This window comes from Schistocerca americana, chromosome 1 (assembly GCF_021461395.2).
Source record: "Schistocerca americana isolate TAMUIC-IGC-003095 chromosome 1, iqSchAmer2.1, whole genome shotgun sequence".
In the NCBI taxonomy this organism is placed as follows: domain Eukaryota; kingdom Metazoa; phylum Arthropoda; class Insecta; order Orthoptera; family Acrididae; genus Schistocerca; species Schistocerca americana.
The window spans coordinates 792052099-792056692 of record NC_060119.1 but is presented as its reverse complement, the minus strand read 5'-3'; the positions used below and the strand labels follow the sequence as shown (position 1 = coordinate 792056692).

Here is a 4594-nt window from a genome sequence, read left to right as displayed (position 1 = left end):
TTGCGTAATACGCCGTTGTAGGCATTCGGATCTAAGGTGTCCTTCTTTGCCGCACCCGGAACAGGTCCGAGGCTGGCCATCGTATATAATTATGGCACGGCATCCGCCGATCTGTAAGTAGGACGGGACGTGGCTTCGGAGATCTATGGTGACCTGTCGGACCCCGTTTAGGACAGGATACGTCCGAAACTGTGTCCACTTCTCCGCAGTGTGGCCGTGGACTGTCCCGTATGGGCGTAGTGCCGCGACGACTTCCTCAGCTGGAAGTTCGAATGGCAATTCGAAAATGCGTATCGTTCGCATACCTAAGCCTGCGTGGTCGACGGTTACCTCGCCCACATTGCCATCAGCGTGACAGAAGCGGAGCCCCTGTTTGGTCTCACGTAGTATGCGTTCGCACGCCGCGTCGTTAATGATTTTCACATAGACCGTGCTGCTCACGATGGACAAATGTATGCCTATAATATCGGTCGCCGGGATCTTCACTTCCTCTCGCAGAAAACGCTCCACCTCAAGTGCTTTGGGTCGGGCATAATCGTTGCAGAAAGTAAATCGGAGTGTTGATTTACGGTAACGGTTCGCCATGGATCGTACAAGGTAAGCCGGCACTTAAGCAACGGCCGTCAGAAAGTAAACAAGGCGAGCTCGCGCGCCGCACGAAGTCAACACGTACGCGTCCGCTCTGTTGCCCTGCCGAAGGCAGACTGCATCCAACTGAGCCACCGCGGGCACAGAGGATAGTGCGTCTGCAGGGCCTTATCCCTTGCACGCTCCCCGCGGTGGCTCAGTTGGATAGAGCGTCTGCCATATAAGCAGGAGATCCCGGGTTCGAGTCCCGGTCGGGGCACACATTTTCAACATGTCCCCAATGAAGTACATCAACGCCTGTTTGCAGCTAGGGTGTCCATTTAATTATCATTACATTTCTAGCAAAGCTGCATGGTTATCCACGGTAACTGTTCCTTCTGGAACAGATACTACCGTCATATTTAGTTAAAATATGGCTTCCCGGCCATTTACCTTCTTGTGCGAACGCACACGCTATGCCCGAACTCGTACGGGACTTGGTAGATTAATCTGCCACGAGTAATGAGTATGATGGGCAAACATCTATTAGGCGCACTACGAATGTAGTGGTGTAGGACATGTTGGGAACGTGGATCTCACGGGGAGCGTGCAAGGGATAAGTCCCTACAGAAGCACTGTCCTCTGTGCCTGCGGTGACTCAGTTGGATAGAGCGCCTGCCATGTAAGCAGGAGATCCCGGGTTCGAGTCCCGGTCGGGGCACACATTTTCAATATGTCCCCAACGAAGTACATCAACGCCTGTTTGCAGCTAGGTTGTCCATTTAATTATCATTTCATTTCTAGCAAAGCTGCATGGTCATCCACGGTAACTGTTCCTTCTGGAACAGATACTACCGTCATATATAGTTAAAACGGTAAAGGGTCCCTCTAAGACCCCCCCCCCCCCACCCCCAGTTCGGCAAAACTCTTGGTAGCATTCAGAATTTTAATAATAAACCTGTACAGAGACAACCTGTAAGGTAGTCCTAGGCAGCCCCGTGACACACCTTAGGTTTCTAGTTGCCTACCTGCCTTTTGCCGTTTTATTCACAACTGTGTCGATGTCACCCCTCCACCCTCCCTTGAAATGATAGCGGCATAGGAAGACGCCAAACAGGAAGGATGAAACAGCATACGAACCACTTGCTGCCTCGGATCACGTTCAAATTTCGTCGAATGGTTTTGAACAGTCCCTTGTGGTTCGAACCTGTACACGAGAGCAACTGCACGTTGAACGGGGGTGCAGACCCACAATGTCCGTAGAGAGAGGTTGAAATGTAAGAGGAGTGTCAAAGATTATCAAGAACATCGTTCTTTTGCTTATCGCGTTGCGAACTGTCGTTTTCGATGGCGAAATGTGTTGCAGTCAATGCCCCAAGGAGAGAGGCGATTTCATTGATAGCTTTTACAGCATATCCTGAGGCCTTTTAGTGTCGATTCTGAACGGCGATGTGTGTGAAATGTTTTCCTCGGCCACTCACATGAAAACCGCGTGATTTCGACGCTGGGCAATGCGGTTCTAATCTAGTGATGGCTGTTATAGCTGAAACAACCGGTTTCCAGTTATTTCAGTTGTTCCAGCGCCAGATTAACCAGAGTGTTAAAACCGCCCAAAACAAATCATTTCTGAAATAACTGATTCGGTTTTTTCATTCCCGTTATTTCCTAAAATAAGCGTATAAATTGAAGAAAAAATGAAAACTTTTGACTCTCTTAGTTTCAGGATACATGCAATCAAAGTATTAAATTAAAGATAACTAGTTGGTTTTGTACAACAGTGAAAAATGCCGTGTGGCTACGGCCTCCCGTCGAGTAGACCGATCGCCTGGTGCAAATCTTTCGAGTTGACGCCACTGCGGCGACTTGCGTGTCAATGGGGATGAAATGATGATGATAAGGACAACACAACAGCCAGTCCCTGAGCGGAGAAGATCTCCAACGCAGCCGGAATCGAACCCGGGCGGTTAGGTATGACATTCCGTCGCGCTGACCACTCAGCTACCAGGGGCGGACAAGATAAACAGTACACTCCTAATGATTCTAATTTTTTGAAACTCTGTTGCAAGATCATGTTGTAATCGGGGATCACACCACTATTTGGACATTACGAATAGTCAGGTCCATCGGGTGAAAAGTGACATTAAAGAACTTTATTTTTCGCGTTAATTTGTCCGTTTCAGGGGCTACAAGCAGATAAATGTAGGTTATTTAGAGACAGCCAGCATGTCAGCTGCTTTCTATTTTTGTTGTAAACTATGAATGAACCATTAAATTCAGTATTATAACGCAAGTTTTGTTGTGGCTCCTCCATTTTTAATCTTTTAAAGCAAATGGTGCATTGTACTTCATTGACACCTCATTTTGTAAAATACTTCCAAACTAGATATGGTGCTATGCTGTATACAACTGTTATTCGACGACAGCAATGAGAAACCCCATATAGAATAGGTGGGGCAACTCTTGCTCCCAGGACGTACAAATGTACCATCTAATAGGCTACGCCACATGGCAACAGGTACCTTATTGTCCCAGCAATGTTGTATTAGTTCTTGTGCCACGTGTGAGATGCTCTTTTCTGTAGCATTGTTATTAAAATAGCACTGATCGCTTTTCCTATTTCTTATAATAACGCAATATAACAAAGTAGTGCAAATTTCACGAATAAAAATTACTCGATCTTAAAAAAAAGTTTTATTTAAGTACGAAAGATTTTAGCAGTGCTGATAAGGCTACTTGATATTTCGGTCTTTTTACCCGGTTATTAGTAAAATATAAAAACACCTGCCATAAGCCAGGCCAAACAAATACCGGTTATTCAGAACTAAAAACCGGTATCGGTTTTTCCTATCCGTATTCTGATCTACATCGCAGAGGCCTCAATAGAAGAGATGAAATGCGTGAGATGTCGGCGGTGGTGGTGGGCAGAATTGTGGTGAAATTTGCTGCTAATGTGACATCACTAACCCAGCTTACGCGTCATATAGGCTGCTGAGCTCTGGCATTTTTTATTTTTTTCGGATGTTTCGACACGTTGCTGTTCGAAGCGTCTTCGAGCCCAAGTGTGACGTTGCAGAGCGCCACGCTTTTGCGCCATAACATAGGAAGGTTGTAGGCAACTTTGAGCCAAATTTCAAATTTTTGTGCCGCAATGGGTGACGTTCACGGGTTTCGAAAGAATGAAAAAATAATCTTTCCATTCTGTTAGGCAGTGTAGTTCGAGACATTCTCTGTGTTTCTACAGTCGGGTGATGTAGCGGGACAATCGAGGTTCGATGGATTTCCTGAGTGTCCGTCAAACTAGTGACCACGGCTGTTTTTGTTCTGGAAGACGGGAGCAGCGGAAGGATGCTCATCGTGAAGGTGAAGGAGAAATGACGTCATCTGGTGATCGAGAATACTGCAATAAACATCCTGTTCATGTTGATGTCAACGTGACTGAGTGGTCCCAAATCATAGTACGAAACAGATGCCCGAGTCCTCACGAAGCCACCTGCTGTCTGAACTATCCCTCCACATATTGCGGATTGGCTGTCAGTGGTCGTGAAGTCTTGCATAATTTGAAAAGAGGCAAAATCGGGACTTAATCGCGTCTCACTGCTAGCCCCCAGTCAAGAAAGGTCCATTTACAATGTTGCCTGCCACATTGCAGAATTGCAGCTTTATGTGGCGCTGGGAGCAATAGCATTCTTTCTGATACGCGACTCAATGTCAGTTGCATATAGTTGTCAATTTTCGCTTGTTGTGAGGTACTGGCATTTGCTGACAGCATCGGGTTTTTGCCGTATTTAAAACCAATTGTCATTGGCAAGGTGTGAAAGTCGTCTCCAGTCTGTGACGAACCTGATTAAGGAATTGATTATGATGAGGTGCCATACTCCGAGGAGCGTAGGGAACGGCGCGGGAGACCCGTACCGCCGACTAGACAAGGTCCTAGCGGAGGTGGTTTGCCATTGAATTCCTCCGACCGTAATGGGGATGAATGATGATGATGAAGACGACAGAACAACACCCAGTCATCTCGAGGCAG

At 46.7% G+C, this 4594-nt stretch overlaps 2 non-coding genes across 2 annotated transcripts; both read left to right on the top strand.

Annotated features, from left to right (window-relative positions):
• Positions 1–769: 769 nt before the first annotated feature.
• On the top strand, positions 770–847 carry Trnai-uau. The gene has a single exon. It is a non-coding gene; the product is annotated as a tRNA-Ile (tRNA).
• Positions 848–1213: 366 nt separating this feature from the next.
• Trnat-ugu lies at positions 1214–1288 on the top strand. Its single transcript has one exon. It is a non-coding gene; the product is annotated as a tRNA-Thr (tRNA).
• The last annotated feature ends 3306 nt before the right edge of the window (positions 1289–4594 follow it).